The sequence below is a fragment of the Monodelphis domestica genome, chromosome 4 (assembly GCF_027887165.1).
Source record: "Monodelphis domestica isolate mMonDom1 chromosome 4, mMonDom1.pri, whole genome shotgun sequence".
In the NCBI taxonomy this organism is placed as follows: Eukaryota; Metazoa; Chordata; class Mammalia; order Didelphimorphia; family Didelphidae; genus Monodelphis; species Monodelphis domestica.
This window is the reverse complement of record NC_077230.1, coordinates 368,616,276-368,635,578: the sequence shown is the minus strand read 5'-3', so window position 1 is coordinate 368,635,578 and position 19,303 is coordinate 368,616,276. Positions and strand designations below refer to the sequence as shown.

Sequence of the window (19,303 nt, the reverse complement as noted above, 5' to 3'; positions counted from 1 at the left end):
TTTGCCCAGGTAGATGGTACAGGGCCAGGACTGAAGTCAGCCCTCTGGCCACCTTGAGTTCTTCCCTTGTGGGAAATCATCATCCTCATCACCATAACCCAGAGGAATCTGGAACAAATGTGTGGGTCGTGCAAATCCGAATGTACAAACAGAGGGATTTATGATGGCAATTCAGGGCCAGCTCTTTGCTACTGGAAACTCTAAGGAGTCCGAAGGGCTCAGGGAGCAATGCAGACTACGCAAGGTGGAAACTGCGCAACATATCATGGCGGGCTGTAAAAGTTTAGTGCCTACAGGATATCCTGCAAGACGTGACCTGGCAGCTGAGATTCTACTTCTGAAGCTCGCTGTCTCTCCTGGACTGACGGTGACAAATCCCCATGCTCCTAATAAAAAGTCTCAGCTCAAGTCCCACCGTTTACCAGCAGCCTTTCCCAGTCCTCCTTGCTCTCAGTGGCTTCCCTTTGTTGATTATGTCCCATTTATCCTGTCTTTATCTTGTCTGTCCATGGTTCTTTGCATGTCTGCACATCAGACTGTGAGCTTCACTGAGGACAGGCACTACTGAAATTATGTTGTTTTTTTAATTTGAGTTTTTTTACTTTCTTTGTATCCTCTTTGGGAGACATTTTTTGGCTATTGTTTGTATGTGCTTAGCACAGTGCTTGGCACATAGTAAACATTTAATAAATGCTTGTTGACTACAAATAGGGGCCTCAAAAAGCAGCTAGGTGACACAGTAGATAGAGCACCAGTCCTGGAATCAGGAGGTCCAGGGTTCAAATATGGCCTCAGACATTTCCTAGCTGTGTGACCCTGGGCAAATCACTTAACCCCGTTTGCCCAGCCCTTGCCCCTCTGTCTTCCATTCTGTTCTGTAAGATAGAAAGTAAGGGTTTAAGAAAAGACAAAAACGAAAGGCCTCAAAATATCCTAAGAGAACTCGACCAATAAATTGTACAGAAACCAGACTATCGTTACAAGCCAAAATATTTCTATAATCATCTCTCCATAGCACTGATGCATAACAAATTAAGAACAATGTTTTTAATATACATAGATCTGAGCAGAGGTATGTGGATAAATGTTTAACAGTAGGTACTCCAGGGGAAAAACATGAGTTAGCAAACTTTTAAATGAAATCTGCATTATTAACATTTTCTCCTTCACTTTCTTAAGTCTAAACAATCAACAAAACAATAAATCAAACCCTTATTTGTAGCATTTGATGATTCTAGAGGTATAAATGCTCACACTAGGAATTTAATAACCAGCTTTCCCATGCCAGTAGAAACTGGTTTCAGCATACACTTGGATGGCTTTGGTCTAAATATTCACGGAAAGAAAAGCCTTTGAAATATAAAGACCTAGGGGGCAGCTGAGTGGCTCAGTGGATTGAGAGTCAGGCTCAGAGATGGGAGGTCCTGAGTTTAAGTCTGGCCTCAGACACTTCTCAGCTGTGTGACCCTGGGCAAGTCACTTGACCCTACTCAATCCTTACCACTCTTCTACCTTAGAACCAGTACCCAGGATTGATTCCAAGATGGAAGGTAAGGGTTTAAAAAAAGAAAGAGAAAGAAAAGAAAAGAAATATAAAGACCTGGAATAACAAATTGTTGTTTGTCCTTCATTTTTGAAGAGGACTAATGACATCATGAGATGATGCCTTGACTTGCTCATGACTTGGATTTAAGTGACGCAGAAGAGTGGACTCTCTCTTCCAGAGGTTCTGAAGTCCAATAATGGCAATGGCCTGGGATGTAGTGGATGACTTTAGTGTCTTTGATGTCTGACCAAGGTCTAAGCACTCCAAGGGGCTGCTTCGGCCACCTTTGTGACCACTGGAACAAATAGTTCTCATCCACCCCTTCCTTGGGGGAAAGTCTTCATGTGCTTGGGGTAGGCACTCCCCTAACTCACCAACGATGGATTTGAAGCCTGTTGTTACCTTCCAAAAATGTGTGTCTCATTCTGTATGTTAATCCATCATCTCTTTCAGCAGGTGTGTAACATTTTTCCTCACTGGTATTGGTCTGCTGGCATCATGACTAATCACTGCACCAACCAGAATGCTTAAGTCTTTCAAAGTTGTTTGTTTTCCACAATGTTGATTATTGTTCTTCTGTTTCTGCTCACACCTCTCTGCATCAATCTATACAAGTTTTCACAATTTCTCTGGAACAGTCTCTTTCTTCTTTTATTTTAGCACAACAGCAGTCCATTACAATCATTTGGCCATTTCCCCAAGGGATGGGCACCCCTTATTTTCTAGTTTTTGCCACCACAAAAAGAGCCATAATAAATAGTTTTGTACCTATAGGACTTTTTCTTCTTTCTCTGGTCTCTTTGGAGTATTAGCCTGGTTGTGGTACTGCTGAATCAAAGGGAACCAACAAGTTAGTAAACTTTAGGAGACCTAGTTACAGATTGCTTTCCAGAATGGCTGGACCAGTCAGCTCCAATAGTCCATCAGTGTACCTGTTTTCTTGTAGTCTCTCCAGCATTTTCATTTTATTTTTGTTAATGTCAATCTGATGGAGATGGGATGGAACCTCAGAGTTGTTTTAATGTGCATTTCTCTAATTGTTAATGATTAGGAGCTTTTTTTTTTCCAAGGTGGCTATTGATAGCTTGAATTTCTTCCTTGGATAAATGCATGGGCTTCTCCTTTGACCATTTATCAATTAGGGAATGTCTCTTATCTTTTTTTTTTTAACCCTGACTTTCCATCTTGGAATCAATACCGTGAATTGGTTCCAAGGCTGAGGAGTAGTAAGGGATAGGCAATGGGGGTCAAGTGACTTGCCCAGGGTCACCCAGCTAGGAAGTATCTGAGGCCAGATTTGGTCTCCTATCCTTATAAATTGAAATCTGTTCCTTATACATCTTAGAAATTATATCCTTATCAAAAAAACTTGCTGGAAAGATTCCCCCCCCCCCAGTTATATTTCCTAGAGGGGGTGATTTTTAGGAGATTTTTTTTAACATGTATTGGTTTTGTTTGTGAAAAGACTTAAAGTTTATGTAATCAAATTGTCTGATTAATCTTCCGTGATCCTCTTTATCCCTTGTTTAGTCATGGCCTCTTCCCTTACTGGCACAAAGGTTCTCAAGGTTTAGAACTGGACAGGACCTTAGAGAGAACTTAGTCTGACCCCTTTATTATCCAGGTAAAGAAAACTGAGGCTTAATCATGCTTCCTTTCACTAAATACCTGAATCACTGAATCTCATATTGTGGATCTCTGGGTAGGTCTTATACTCCCCACTCTACCTCTAAGTTGCTCACCATTAGGCTGTAAACTCTTTGAGAGAAAAGGATTATATCTTTTGTTTCTCTGTATCCCCCTTAGTGTCCACCATATTTCTTTGCACAGACGAGGGTCTCAATGAATATTTGTTACATTTACTATTGTTGTTGTTCAGTTGTTTTCAGTCATGTCTGACTCTTGGTGACCCCATTTGGGGTTTTCTTGGCAGAGATACTGGAGTAATTTGTCATTCCTTTTTCTAGCTCATTTTACAGATGAGAGAACTGAGGCAAACAATGACTTGCCCAGGGTCTCACAGTCAGTAAGTGTTGTATATAACAAGCCATAACTAAAGGAACTCTTCCCAATGGTTCTAATTATATCTTATGGGGCATGTCTGGATCTAGGCCACGTGCTGGCTAACAGACTTGATGCTTTGGAATAATGTAGCAAAATCTATATGGTCCCTCGATCCCACTCATGGCCCCAAGAGGTAGGGTTTGGAGAGGTGGCTGTGTCAGGGACAATTGGCCACTAAGCCAGGAAGAAACCTTAGAGCAGGAGTTCTTAACCTTTGTTATGTCCTGAATTCCTCTGGCAATCTCGTGAAGCCTATGGACTCTTTTTCAGAGTAATGTTTTAATATATAAATGGGGGCAGCTAGGTGGCTCAGTAGATAGAGAGCCAGACCTGGAGACATGAAGATTCTAGGTTTAAATATGGCCTCAGACATTTCCTAGCTGTGTGATCTTGAGCAAGTCACTCCCCCTGATTGCCTAGCTCTTGCCTTTCTGTTAGAGTTGTTAGTATATATATGTATAAAATATGTAATACAGAATATATACCATAGGTTATTAATACATATATACATACAATAAAGTACAATATATAAGACCACAAAGGAAACACATTCTTCTGAAATAAAGATGTGATTTTTTCCCATCCAAGATCAGAGTTCCCCTGAAATCTGTTGCATATAGACTTCATGTTAAAATCCTTGCCTTACAGAGAATGACTTTAACCTCTAGACCTCTGACTATCCCCACCTGTCCAGTATGTTAAAACTCTGCACACCTCTTCCCGGAGGGGAGGGAGAAGGGTCCCCTCTTTAACTCTTCCAGAAATGGCAGACTGCTTACACATGGTAGGTAGCCAGCACATGTTCTAACTTAGACTGGATCTCTAACTTAGACTGCCTTTTTGTCCTGAGTGCAAGTGACTGAATGGTGATCTAGAGATGGACCTTTCTGGCATTGGAGGCAAGCTAGATAGCATAGTGGATAGAGCCCCAGGCCTGGAGTGGGGAAGACCTGAATTCAAATTTGGCCTCAGACACTTTCTAGCTAGGTGACCTTGGGCAAGTTAATTAACCCTGATTGCCTAGCCCTTGCCATTCTTCTGTCTTAGAATTAACACTAAGATAAGAAGGAAAGAAATCAGAAGTTCCTGAGTACTTTAAGTCAGTCAAAGCCAGAGTATAAGAGATGCTCCCTACAAGTACCATAGCATTTTTTTGATTGAGATGACAAAAGAAATGCTAAAAGCACAAAGGATTCAAAAATAGGCATTGGCAGGAAAGAAAGAAAGGGAGAAAAAGAGAGAGGGAGGGAGAAAGAAAGAAAGAAAGAAAGAAAAAGAAAGAAAGAAAGAAAGAAAGAAAGAAAGAAAGAAAGAAAGAAAGAAAGAAAGAAAGAAAGAAAGAAAGAAAGAAAGAAAGAAAGAAAGAAAGAAAGAAAGAAAGAAAGAAAGAAAGAAAGAAAGAAAGAAAGAAAGAAAGAAAGAAAGAAAGAAAGAAAGAAAGAAAGAAAGAAGGAAGGAAGGAAGGAAGGAAGGAAGGAAGGAAGGAAGGAAGGAAGGAAGGAAGGAAGACAAAGCAATAACTTATCAATACTATTACACTCTTGTGGACAGCTGGGTGGCTCAGTAGGTTGAGAGCCAGGCCTAGAGATGGGAGATCCTAGGTTCAAATCTGACCTCTGACACTTGTCAGCTGTATGACCTTGGGCAAGTCACTTCAACCCCATTATCTAATCCTTATTGTTCTTCTGTCTTAGAACCAATACTCAGTATTGATTCTAAGATGGAAATTATAAGGATTAAAAAAAAATGCTATTACACTCTCCTAAGAAGCTGATACTTAAAAAAAACCAAGCACTAGAATCTGACGCATTTGCAGGACTGTTGTACAAGCATTTCATATTTATCTTGGCTCTATGCTGTCTTCCTCAAGGTTCTTATAGAAAGTCAGATCAGGTCAGGACTTAAGCTCTCTTCCTTCTGGAGGTGGTTGCTTTAATATGTGTTATTTTGTACTATAATTATCTGTGGTATTATGTGTAGTATATATAGAGTGCTGGGCTCAGAGTTAGGAAGACCTCAATTCAAATCCTGTCTTAAATACTTTCTAGCTGTTTGTGTAATAAATTTATATTCCTTTGAGTCTCAGTTTCCTGATATGTAAAATGGGGATAATAATAGCACCTACCATGTTCCTAAGTTCAAATCTGACCTCAAACACTAACTAGCTGTATGATCCTGGGAAAATCACTTAATCCTGCTTGCCTCAGCTTTATTATCTATAAAATGAGCTGAAGAAAGAAATGGCAAAACACTACAGTATCTTTGCCAAGAAAATGCCAGATGGGGTCATGAAGACTCAAACATGTCTAAAATGACTGAACAATAAAAACCTTGCTAGGTCATTGTAAGAATCAGCTAAGATGGGGACAGGTAGGTGGCTCAGTGGATCCAGAGTCAGACCTAGAGATAGGAGGTCCTGGGTTCAAATCTGGATTCAGACATATCCTAGTTATGTCATCTTGGGCAAGTCCCTTAACCCTTCCCTAACCCTTAACATTCTTCTGCCTTGGTACTGATATATAGTATAGATTCTAAGAGGGAAAGGAAGGGATAAAAAAAAAGAATTAAATGAGATAATGTTTGTAAAGGACCAGGTAGAACTGAAAGGACTATGTAAATGTGAAGTGTTATTATTATTTTTATAAGTCACCCATCTTCTCAGTAGCCCAGGCACTTTACTAAGACTAAGAAATGGATTGCCAATCTGCATGGATGGAGATAGTTTTCATTGCTGGGGGTCCTACATGGTAAAATTCCAGACCTCCCCTTGTTTCCTTCACCAATAAAGACATCATTTGTATGTATGTGTTCTAGCCTCTTATAGATCCAATGTTCCATAAAGGCTTCATTTCTCCACTGGTACAGAAGATGGAACCCTGGATGTGGGGACCTTCTTGGATAAGGTTTGCCCTCCAATCAATCAGCTGGGCCAGTGGACTTTCTTTTCTGGGCAGTGATTGGTCTGAGAAGAGAGCCAGGCCCTGAACAGAAGGTACAAGGAAAAAGGCCATCCAAGGGAAGCACCCGATTGAAGGGCCACGCTAGGCCACCGGGGTGGGTTTTCCCTTGAATATACGTGCAGAGGTCTATCATGCACTGATAATCTTGAGCTGGTTTTGCTGGCCAGATGGAGTTTGAGAACAGGCTTTGCAGGCTCATGGTCAGAATCTATGAGCTAAGAGCTCTTTAGGTTGAGGGTCATCAGGGGAGTGTGGGATGGGGGAAAGGAGACCTCAGAGAGGAGTGACTCCTTCCAACTCTCTACAATCTCACACTTTTTTAAAACTCTTGCTTTTAGTCACAGTATCAATTCTTTTTTTAAATTAAAAAAATTATTCGAAGTCATTTTATTTTCCCAGTTACATGTAATAATAATTTTTAACATAATTTCTGAAAGTATAAGATCCAAGTTATCTCCCCTCTCTTGGAGATGGTAAGCAATTTGAGCTATATCATACACGTATTACCATACAAAACCTTAATATCAGTTCTAAGATAGAAAATTGGCAAGGACTAGGCAATTGGGATTAAGTGACCTGCCTAGGGTCACATAGCTAGGAAGTATCTGAATCCAGGTTCTTCTGTCTCCAGGCCTGGGGCTCTATCATACACTGTGCTCCCTAGCTGCCCTGATCACACACTTCTGAGTTCCAAATTATAATTCCCTTTAAGATTTTATTTGCACTTTTTCTTGGCATTCTTGTGAATAGAAGAGCCCATGCTATTATCCTGGCTTTACAGAGGAGAAAACAGTTTTAGAGAGGTTAAATAATTTAGGATTATTGGATTTAGAACTGGTGGACACATTTGAAGTCAGACAGCTAATGAGTGTCAGATCAGCTTGGGATTTACTCCCTCTTGTCTCCTGACTGGAATTCTTGAGTTCTTTCTGTTTTGGGCCTGCTTCTAACCCCAGAAGCTTGTGACCACACCTCAAAGGCAGGTTATTCTGGAGGTGAATCCAATCATTCTTGGTGGAGGAAAAGGAAGTAGAAGAAAAATTTTGAGTAGGAAAGTTTTGTAGACTTGCTTTTTTTAAAGTAGTGGGCAATGAAAAAAAGGTACATTTAATATTTTCTAAAATGACATTTAGATGGTGATTTATGTTTTGCAAAATGCTTTATCTTATTTAATGGAACCATACAACTTCGTGGGATAGTACATACTTCTGGGATTATCTGAAGCTCAGATTAGTTAATGATTTACCCATGGTCACAGGGCTAGCAAGGCTTAGCAAATTCTCTTTGAATGAGTCTCCCAGTTTGTAAGGTCAGCTCTCTACCCACTATAGGTCTCTGGCTCTCTCTAAAACATCTTTCCATTTTACGTGGAATAGCCACCGGATCCAGGAAAAGTGGCATATGCTCCAGAACCCCACCTGAAGAGATCTCCAGAGGTGTCATCATGGGAGGAGTGCTTGAAGAGCTTCAAAGATGCCAACACTAAATGACACTGGAAAGCAAACTGAATTTGGGAATCTGAAGGTTTGGGTTCCACTTGAATCTCTGTCACTTAACACCTATAGAGGCAGCTATTTTGCACAGCCAATAGAGCCAGAACTTGGAGTCATGAATTACAATCTTGTCTCACACATTTGTTATGTGAACTTGGCCAAGTCATTTAACCTCTGTTTTCCTCAGTTTACTCATCTGCAAAATAGGGGTAATAATATCACCTCCCTCTCTGGGTTGTTGGATCAAATGAGATAATTTTTGTAAAATGCCTGGTACATAGAAGGCACTTAATAAATGCTTATTTCCTTCCTTTCTTCCTTAGTCTTGTGTGGGCCTGAGTTCTTTGTGTATAAAGTTCTACTCAAACTTAATAATCCAGGAAAAAATAAAACCTAGCACAGAAAGTGCTTTTAAATTTTGCAAATCATATTGTATATATATCATTCCATTCTCACAGCCTTTCTATTATTATTCCCATTTTCCAGATAAGGAAACAAAGTTAGAAAGGTTAAGTGATTTGTCCATGGGACACAGAGCTCCCAACTAAGGAGGATTTTAAGTCTTCTGCCTTCCGATCCAGAGCTCGGTCCACCTAGTGTGGCACCCCTAACCTGGCCCTGGCCATCAGGGTCCCACCGCTCTCATCCCACCCCCCAAGAGGAGGAAGTCATCCCTCGGCCTCCTCGGGAAGCCTCAGGCTGGCCCTGCAGGCCCTGAGTCCCTCCCGCCATGCTGGTCTGCAGAACCCGAGTCAGTTTCCATCCCCCAGGCCTGGGCCCGAGCCCGACCCGGGGCAGCTGCCGCTCGGGCACCTCTCACTTTCGTCATCGGGGCGGGCGGACTGTCCCTGGAACACGGACAGTTTCGTGTGTCCGCCCCCGCGGCCGCGGCCGCCTTCCAAGCGTTCCCCTGGAATCCACGCTCCGGTAAACACCCGGGGAAGAGGAAATTGGCCGGGCAAACAGGCGCTGCTGATTGCATCTGGGTGACGGCTCCGCGGGAGCGGCGCTTGCTGACGCACTCCCTGCCTTTTTCCCTACCTAGGCCTCCCGAGGAGGAGGGGAAGGAGGAGGATGACGAGGGAAGGAGGAGGGGGAGGAAGGGGAGGGAGAGGCAGAGGAGAGGGATAAGAAGGAGAGGAGAAAGACAAATGGGAGGAGGGGGAGGGGAAGGAGGAGGGAGCCAGGCAGGTGAGGCCAGGGACAGATGCTTAAAGTTTATTCACCTCCGGCCTAGGACTAACCCTTGCAACAGTGGCAGTGTATGAGTTTCTGGCCGGATGCCTCCAAGGCTCCGGGGCAGGGCCGGTAGAATCTCGAGTCTCGGCTCTCGCTGCAGTTTAACTCCTTCGCTCTTAACCCTTCAAGGAAGGAAAAGACCAAACCCACTTCAGAGAAGGGAGAGACAAGGGGGGGTGGGGGGGGATCGAGTCATTAAAGGAAGGCCAAGGAAGAGGAAGATAAACTCCTTATCTGCGTAAAGTGGCTCCAGGTCTACAGCGAGGCTGGTTACTGTTAATAATATTATCAACAACAACCACAAGGATAATAATAAACTTGGGCTTTTGGAAACGAGCAGTTCTGGCACAAGTTGGGGGAAAGCTCACTCCATAACGGTGTCAGAAAGAACCGGAGGTTTTAGTGACCTCGATTCTTTATATGAGTCCACTGTAGTCTTCCTCAGGCAAAGAAAGATGAGGAGATCCCGGGTGAGGGAGGGGATAGTCCATATCGATTCTAGCCAGTTAGATCTGGTCGAGATGGGAGGGACTCCAGAAGCTCAAGTTCATCAGCACCACCTTCCACTTTCTCTTATTTGACAGGTTGGGAAACTGAGGCACCAAGAACATAAGCAGCAAATGCCCAATCAAGTCTGAAGCAGGATTGGAAACCAGATCTTCTTGCCTCCAACTCTAGTGCTCTACCCACCACACCATGCTGCTCTTCCATTAGGTCCAATCCTCTCATTCTTAGAGGTGATTTAAAAAAAAAAGACCATTTAGCTGTTAAGTGACTTGGCTAAGGTCACACAGGTAAAAAGTAGCTGAGCAGGCATTTGAACTCCTCAACTCCCAATCTAGTGAATCTACTGGGCTCAATTTCGGGGGCCATATACATTTTGTTTTTGTTGGTCCAGATCTGTAATTTAATGGATTCATTCATTCATGCACATTCAAAGTAGCATAGTGGTCAAAGTCGTAAGATGACTAGAAGCCAATCTATACAAAGTACACTTGAAGGAATTAGGGATGTTTAACTTGGAGAAGAGAAGTTTTGAGTCTACATGATCACTGGCTTCAAAAGGCCTTTTCTTATTTATTTATTTTTTTGGTACAGTTTTGCTTCCTTTTTCCTTTCCTTTCCTTTCCTTTTTCCTTTCCTTTTTCCTTTCCTTTTTCCTTTCCTTTCCTTTCCTTTCCTTTCCTTTCCTTTCCTTTCCTTTCCTTTCCTTTCCTTTCCTTTCCTTTCCTTTCCTTTCCTTTCCTTTCCTTTCCTTTCCTTTCCTTTCCTTTCCTTTCCTTTCCTTTCCTTTCCTCCTTCTCTCTCTCATTTCTTCCCTCCTCCCCTTCCTCCTTCCTTTCTTTCAACATTCATTTTTTTCAAAATTTCAAGTTCTGAATTCTCTCTCTTCCCAGGCCCTCCCCAATCCACTGAGAAGGAAAGCAATATGATGCCAATTATGTGTATATGTATATATATGTATATATATATATATATATATATACACATATATGTGAGGTGTAAAAATTAAAATTATATCTTAATAATAAAAATATTATATTTTATGAGGTTTATTAAGGATCATTAGAAATCAAGGAAAAAGAGGATAGAAAATAAAAATCATGTGCCAATGGCTGATTAGCCCATTTAAAATCCCTATGCTTAGCTTACCACCATACTTGCCACATCATCCCAAAGAAAGATGATGTGGGCGGAGTTACCACCAGTTAAATACCAATAACATGATCCTGTCAATGTGGAGATGCAGGAGAGATTATAGGGAATTTGGGGAAATACTCAGGACCTTCTCCGGAAGGAAGTCAAAGGTTCAAAATCTCCATTTATACAGAGGGACGGCTAGGTATCTCAGTGGACAGAGAGCTACACTTGGAGACAGGAGGTCCTGGGTTCAAACTTGTCTCAGACATTTCCTAGCTGTGTGACCCTGGGCAAGTCACTTAATCCCAGTTACCTAGCCCTTTTCACTCTTCTGCCTAGAAACCAATACACCGTATCAATTCTATGATGAAAAGTAAGGGTTTAAAAAAAGTATAATGTGAAATCACATAAAACTTGTTTCCCTATTAGCTATGTTGCAAGAAAATCTGCATTTTGACTTCAACAATTCTCCTTCTGGAAGTTGATATCAGTTTTTCATGGTGGATCTTTGGGAATTATGTTGGCACATGGTCTTGATCAGAGTAACTAAGCCTTTTACAGTTGATCATACTTACAATATTGCTGTTCATGTTGTAACAGTTAAAATTTAGGGGAGATGGGGAGACTCAGGCAGGTAGAAATTAGTTTCTCTCTGCAAGAAGTATTATATTTTTTAGAGGTTTATTAAAGGTTAAAGATTAAAGAATATACAAGTAAGAAACATGTGCCTAGGCCAGAGGCCTAGACAAAATAACCTCACATCACGCAAGAGATGCGCCTGCTCCAAAACGGAAGTCCAAAAGAGCCAAGAGCCCCTCAAAAGCCTTTGAATCAGCTTAAATACCTTCTTGATCTTAGCCCAGGTGAGATTACAAGGCATTCTGGGGAAGTGGAGCAAAGGCTCATGGGGATTGTAGTCCTGTATTCGAGTCTATTTTTTTACACTGTGTACACTGTTCTGGTTCTGTTCACTTCACTTTGCATCAGTTCATATAAGTCTTACCAGGTTTTTTGGAAACCATCCTGTTTGTCTTTGCTTATAGCACAATAGTATTTGATCACAATCATATACTACAACTTGTTCAGCCAGTCTCCAATTGATGGACATACCATCAATTTCCAATTCTTTTTCATCACAAAAAAAGATCTGCTATAAATATTTTTGTTCACATAGGTCCCAAAAGGCCTTTTCTTTGTGTGTGTGTGTGTGTGTGTGTGTGTGTGTGTGTGTGTGTGTGTGTGTGTGCTTTTTTTAAACCCTTACCTTCTGTCTTGGAGTCAATACTGTGTATTGGTTCCAAGGCAGAAAAGCAGTAAGGGCTAGGCAATGGGGGTCAAGTGACTTGCCCAGGGTCACACAGCTAGGAAGTGTCTGAGGCCAGATTTGAACCCAAGACTTCCCATCTCTAGGCTTGGCTCTAGCCACTGAGGTGCCCTTATACAAATGCTTTCATTAAAAATTTTTTAAAATGTTTATTTTTTTTCAAACCCTCACCTTCCATCTTAGAGTCAATACTGTGTATTGGCTCCAAGGCAGAAGAGCAGTAAGGGCTAGCCAATGGGGTTCAGTGACTTGCCCAGGGTCACACAGCTGGGAAGTGTCTGAGGTCAGATTTGAACCTAGGACCTCTCATCTCAATCCACTGAGCTACCCAGCTGCCCCCTCTTGTTTGGTTTTAAAATCCTTCCCTTCTCAAAGGTCTGATACGTATGCTATTCTGTGTTCACATAATTTACTTATAGTTTCCTTCTTTATGTTCAAGTCATTCATCCATTCTGAGTTTATCGTGGTGTAGGGAGAAAAGGCCCCTAAAAGGCCTTTTCTTGATTAGTAATAGACTTGAAGTGGAAGGTATAGAGAGTCAGATATAGAATCTACATATGAAAAATCTTCCTAACAATTCTTGCCCAAAGTGGAAGTCTGCCTTGACAAGTAATGAGATCCCCATTACTGGAGGTATTCAAGTTGAGACTGAGTGGTCCCTTGTTTTAGGCGCTGCAGGTAGAATTCCTGTTCTGATCTGGCCTTTCTTGGATGCCTCCCAGGGCCTTCTCACGCTAGGCACACACTCCTGCTGATGAGATGTCAATATCTACAGGCAGGAAGAAAACTGGGTCACATTCTTTCCTCTCCATTTTCCTTTCCCAACAGCCAAAGAGGAACATGAATAGCCAAGGTAACCCGTGACCTGCAGAAATCTCAAACTCCAAAGTTGAGGAATGTAAAAGGTGAGCCGTTGCCATGGTAACAGCCATGCTCCATGTGCTGGTAAGCTTCTCCCTTTCTCCTGAAGGCTGTCAGGCAGGGGAAGGATTCTACATGACTGGCTCAGCCTGAGCATTTAGGTGACTTGCATTTCTTCATATTAATGAGGCATTACTAAAATCTTATGCATTTCATTGCCTCCCTTTAAAAGCATAGAGTGTTAGAATTGGAAGGGAATTCAGAGATCAGAAGCTGTAGCAAACCTGGTAAAACCTTCTCAGCAGACAGGCTGAACCAGAAGGAGGGGAATCAACAACTTCAAAGCTGTTGGTGAGGTAGGGGATGTCTACACCGCCCCCCTCCCCCAGCACATGCAAATTTGCTCCCAAGGAATGGGCAGATGAGAACGATGTGTTCCACCGTCCATGAAGAAGGCAGAAGTGACTGCTGTAGGGCACTTAGAGCTTGGTTAGACATTGAAGACAGCAAGGTCATCCACCTTGTCATGGGCCATCAGCAGTCACCCAGACTTTTTGTCTTGGCCCTGGGCTTCAATGACTCTAGAAAAGAGAGTGAGGTTGAGGGCTGTGTGCAAGTAGCTGCATCTCCCCCTGGTATCATGGATCTACTTTGAAAATGAAGGACCAAGGAGGCCTGTAGGTGGTCCAGTGGATTGAGACTCAACTCTGACCTCAGACCCTTCCTAGCTGGGTGACCCTGGGCAAGTCACTTGACCCCCATTGCCTAGCCCTTACCACTCTTCTGCCTTGGAGCCAATACACACAGTATTGATTCCAAGATGGAAGATGAGGGTTTAAAAAAAAAAAGAAAATTGAGGATCATGTTCGAAGCAGTCATTCTCTTTAGAGTGTAGAATCTACACTGCCCTTACAATGACCATTCAACCTTGGTTCACACTAGAGTGGAAAGTTCCCCCACCCCTGGGTTTGTGTCCCTCAAGGGTTTGCATGGCTACTCATGAACCAGATGACCTTGAATAAGTCACTGGGTTTTTGTTTTCTCATCACAAAATGAAGGATTTAGGCTGGATGGCTCTCTAACCAGGGATCAGAGGTCATCAGATCCTAGTTGGAGTCTCTTTTCTAAAGACCTTTCTGCTTTTTACAATCCATGACTCCATGACCTCAAGTAACAGGGATCTCGTGATTTCCAGAAGCAGCCCCATGCATGGTAAGCAAGTGCTGCTCCCTAGCAAATTCTCCCTTATATGGAACTGAAATCTCAATGTGACCCTTGCCACTTCTCCCATGCCCATTCCCCCAACATAGTCAGAGCAGGAGAGGACTAGTTGGCAGCCCTCATTGCTCCTTTGGCAACACGTCAAGAGAAATGGAGACGATCTTCCCATCAGTTTAGGTGGACTCCTTGTGGTGGATTTACTGGAAAACAGACAGACCCCCGGATGGTTTGAATTTGCACTGTGGGAGGGAGCACTCACATGGGGGGGATCACAGATGTGATGGGCCCAGCCTGCTTTTGTTCAGTCCTGTGGAGTGAAGTGGATCATCCCCCTCCTAGAATATTGCTGGGGGTTTTGCCTCCTTCTCCTATTTCTCAATACATTGTAAATCCTTGAGTTAGCTATTGGTTTGTTTGTTTTTAAACCCTTACTTTCCATCTTAGAATTAATACTGTGTATCAGTTCCAAGGCAAAAGAGAGGTAAGAACTAGGCAATGGGGTTTAAGTGACTTGCCTACAATCACATAGTTAGGGGAGTATCTGAGAACAGATTTGAACCCAGGACCTTCCATCTCTAGGCCTGGCTCTCAATCCACTGAGCTACCTAGGGATCCCCTTAGGTATGGATTTTTAATTTTTTTTAAAAATACCCTCACCTTCCATTTTAGAAGCAATACTGTGTATTGGTTCCAAGGCAGAAGAATGGTAAATGCTAGGCAATGGGGGTTAAGTGACTTGCCCAGGGTCACCCAGCTAGGAAGTGTCTGAGGTCATATTTGAACCCAGGACCTCCCATCTCTGGATCTGACTCTCAATCCACTGAGCCACCCAGTTACCCCCCTGTTTTTTTTTATTTTCTCATATGATTATAGATTCAGGGAATGGGGAAGGGAAGCATTTGTTAAGTACTTCCTATATTCCAGGCATTGTGCTAAGCACTTTACAACTATTATCTTATATGATACTTACAACAACCCTGGGAAGTAGGTGCTATGATTTGGCCCCATTTTATGGTTGGGGCAAAGTGAGGCAGAAGTTAAGTGACTTGCCCAGAGTCACCCAGCTAGCAAGTAGATATATAGGGTCACATTTGAACTCAGGTCTTCTTGATTTCAAGCCCAGTGCTCTATCTACTATATCATGCTCTCTTTATATTCCCTTTGCCTCATAGAGAGGCATATAGAGAGGATTTACTGAATACACATCATACTGAGTTAAAATCTGGCCTCAAACACTTACTAGCTGTGTGACCCTGGGCCAGTCCCTCAACCCTGTTTGCCTCGGTTTCTTCATCTGCTCAAGAAGGAAATGGCAAACCACTCTGGTATCTCTGCCAAGGAAACCCCAAATGGGGTCAAGAAGAGTCAGACACAATTGAACAACAACGCTAGAAGCTTGCTGAATTGAACTGGATTTTAGGGCAGAATTATCAAATACCTGAAGTCAGCAGTCATGCCTCCTCCCTCTTTAGTCCTCCTTTCCTAGAATATGCATCCTCAGTTCCTTCCACCAATTCAACTGAATTCCCCATTCAGCCAACATGTGTTAAGTACTTGCTCCCTGCGAGGTGTGCTACTGAAGGCACTGGGAGATCAAAGACAGCCACAAAGCATCCCCTCCTGTCTTGTTGGGTGAGTTGGGGGGTGGGAGGTGGGGAAGAGGCTACAGATACAGAGATAAGGAATTAGGAGGTCCTGGTCAACTGGAAGGACTCTCACAGTCTCCTCTAGTCCCGCCCCCCCCCCCCCCATGACCGTCTTTAGCTTCACAAGGCACCCTCCCAGACTGGGCCAAAGAAATGCACACAGCCCTTCAGATGGGGTCTGCCTGAGCTGGCCAGGACAGAGGGCTGGCCAATCACCTCCTTTCTTCTGGCAGACAGATTCCCATTCCTCTCCACTTCCCCAGGCCAAAGGCATGACAGAAGTTCTGAAGGGTTCTTACTGGGCACTTTCATCACCCCATCATCACCCAAATTGCTGTGTCATTTTAAAGGTTTGTGAAAACTGCATCGCATTGATTTTTTCCCCCTATCACTTTCATTTTTATTATTTCTGCTGGTTTTTTCTTTCCTAGAGTTATGGCCTGGCCAAGAAGAAGTCTGATGGGACAAAAAGAGTGCTGGCTTTGGAAGCCAAAGATATGGTTTTCTGTGACCTTGGACCTCGCTGGGCCTCAGTTTTCCCATCTAGAAAATAAGAGGGCTGGATTAGGTGGACCCCAAGATCTTGTTCAGCTCCAAATCTTTTGTCTGTATAGAAATCCAGGTTTGTAACCATACATGTATACAAAATGCAAACAAATACTTCTTTAAAGGTGTTTGTGGGGGGAAAAAATTAAGGTATTGGTGGGCTTTAAAAAGACTTGTGGGGAGTCTAACCCAGGGGAATTGCTTGTCAGCTCTGGGAGAGGAGAGGGAAGAGGAGGGACTCATGAATCATGGAACCATGGAAAAATATTCTAAATAAATAAAAATTTTAAAAATAAAATAAAATAAAAAATACTTGTGGGGGACAACTGAATGGCTCAGTGGATTGAGAGCCAGGTCCAGAGAATGGAGGTTCAAATCTGAACTCAGACACTTCCTAGTTGTGTGACCCTGGGTAAGTCACTTAACTCCTATTGCCTAGTCCTGACTGTTCTTCTGCCTTAAAACCAATATACAATATTGATTCTAAGATGGAAATTGTAAGGATTTTAAAATAAATAAATGTTTAAAAAAAACCTGTGTTTGTGTGTATGTACAAATATTGGTGTTGTTCAGTCCTTTTTAGTCATGTTGGACTCTTTGTGACTCCATTTGAGGTATTCTTGGTAAGATACTTTAGTAGTTTGGTTTTTCCTTTACTAGCTCATATTATAGATGAGGAAACTGAGGCAGAGTTAAATGACTTGCTCAGGATCACACAATTAGTAAGTATCAGAGGTTGAATTTTATTTCACAAAGATGATTCTTCCTTACTCAGATTTGACACTATCTACTGTGCAATCTAGCTGTTCCTATATACAATATATATTACATATATAACCACACATATATAGTCACTCAAATATAGGTATACATATGTTATTTATGACTAGTAATGATTAGTCATCTGTTGAGACAGCTAAGAATTTGGCTTCCATTATCTATACTTAATTTGGCTTCAGGACTTAACCAATCCTTGCTAGTCACAAATAATAATAATAATAATAATAATAATAATAATAATAATAACACACTTATCCCATTCTTAAAGATTTGCAAAGAGCTTTACATATGTATCTTGTTTGGTCCTCTCAACTATCCCTGTAAAGACTATGTAAGGGAACCACTAGATGGCTCAGTGAATTGAAAGCCAGGCTTAGAGATGGAAGGTCTTGGGTTCAAATATGACCTCAAACACATTCTAGCTGTGTGACCCTGGGCAAGTCACTTAACTCCCACTGCCTAGCCCTTACTTCTCTTCTGCCTTGGCTCCAATTCCCAGTACTGATTTTAAGATAGAGGAATGGGTTTAAAAAAAACAAACTTTGCAAGTTGTGAATTTTAAAACTACTCCACCCTACTCAGACCGTACTTTAGAAGATTTGGTTTAGCTATCTCCTGATTGTAACAATGAAGACACTCTCTTTAACAGAATCAGGAATGTCTTGTGAACTCTACATTGCTCCATCCTACTTAGTCTAACAAGGTCAGGAATATCTGCACCCATACTTAAGGATTAAATATCTAGGAGGATGGCCTTTGATAGACATGTGCAGAAACAGCTGACAGACCCCTGGGCTGTCCTAAGTCAACCTAAGCTACCATTGGTACAGATGAGATGCAGGAAAGTGACGTAAAACTGTCTATATAGGGCACGTCACTTCCTCTCTTCAGGCTTTCTTTTCCCTGGAGAGGTGGACCTGGCTGATCACTTCCTGTGAGCAGCCTGGGCACCAGTTCGATCCTGGAACTCGAGCCTGGAGGAGCTCCCTCAGACAGCTTCCTTGAGACAGTCACGTGGTGAGAGATAAAACTGACTTCCCTTTCCCTTGACTCTAATTGGAGGCCCCTTGGCCAAGGCCTTAAACTTCTGCCTGACAGCAGTTTAAATTAACTCCCCCCCCTCCTCATTAATTCTTTCTCTCTATATTAATTAAAATCACCATAATTTCCAGCTAACTTGGGTATTTACTTATTTGGGATATCCCATGGTGACCAATTAATTTAGATTTTTAAGTCACAACTATAAATTTATCCTTTATAAAGTACAGGATGTCCTAAAAGTCTTGGTGGAATTATTTTTTTTAAACCCTTACTTTCTGTCCTAGTATCAGTTCTAAGATAGAACAGTTGATACAGTTTTAAGCAGCTTGAAACTGTACCAAGACTTTTGGAATAGTATATTTTCTCTATTATAGATGAGAAAACTGAGGTTCAGAGTAGTTCTGTGACCCTTTGGTCACACAGTGAACCAATACACAAGCATAAGTCTTGTTTTCTCAAGGCCATCGTTTGAAGATCCTGCATGTCATGAATTAACTTCTCAAAGCTGTTTCTTCCATTGTTGGACAGTTCTATCTGGTAGAAAATTCTCTTATTTTGTGTTGAATTATTTCTAGTTATAATGTGAAAGGATCAAGTTTTATGTTAGGGAGAAAGTTGCCTTGGTAAAAATAGCTTTTTATTCTCAAGGGAAGTCTTTCTCTTTCCTCCTTTCTTGGTATCTTTTTCCTCTGATTGATCCTTCTACCCAGATGTAGAATTCCAAGCATATTCACATCTATGAAATATAAATGATTGTATGATTACTGTGTCTTCAGACACAAGGTGATACTCTGATATTTGTGAGTGAAATCTTGACCTGGCCATGTGGCCTGTTGCCTAAGACAAACTCATTAACATTTTGGCTCAGAGTTGCATTCCTCTGGGGAAGTGTGGGTTCATATGTACATGCCCATAAAGGTGTCACCTTTACATTACCAGCC

At 42.1% G+C, this 19,303-nt stretch overlaps 1 long non-coding RNA gene across 1 annotated transcript; it reads left to right on the top strand.

Moving 5' to 3' along the window:
- The first annotated feature begins 9,508 nt into the window (after positions 1 to 9,508).
- On the top strand, positions 9,509 to 17,001 carry LOC103098788 (uncharacterized). Its single transcript, XR_001622541.2, has 3 exons — positions 9,509 to 10,039; positions 13,096 to 13,172; positions 16,427 to 17,001. It is a non-coding gene; the product is annotated as an uncharacterized LOC103098788 (long non-coding RNA).
- Positions 17,002 to 19,303: the final 2,302 nt, after the last annotated feature.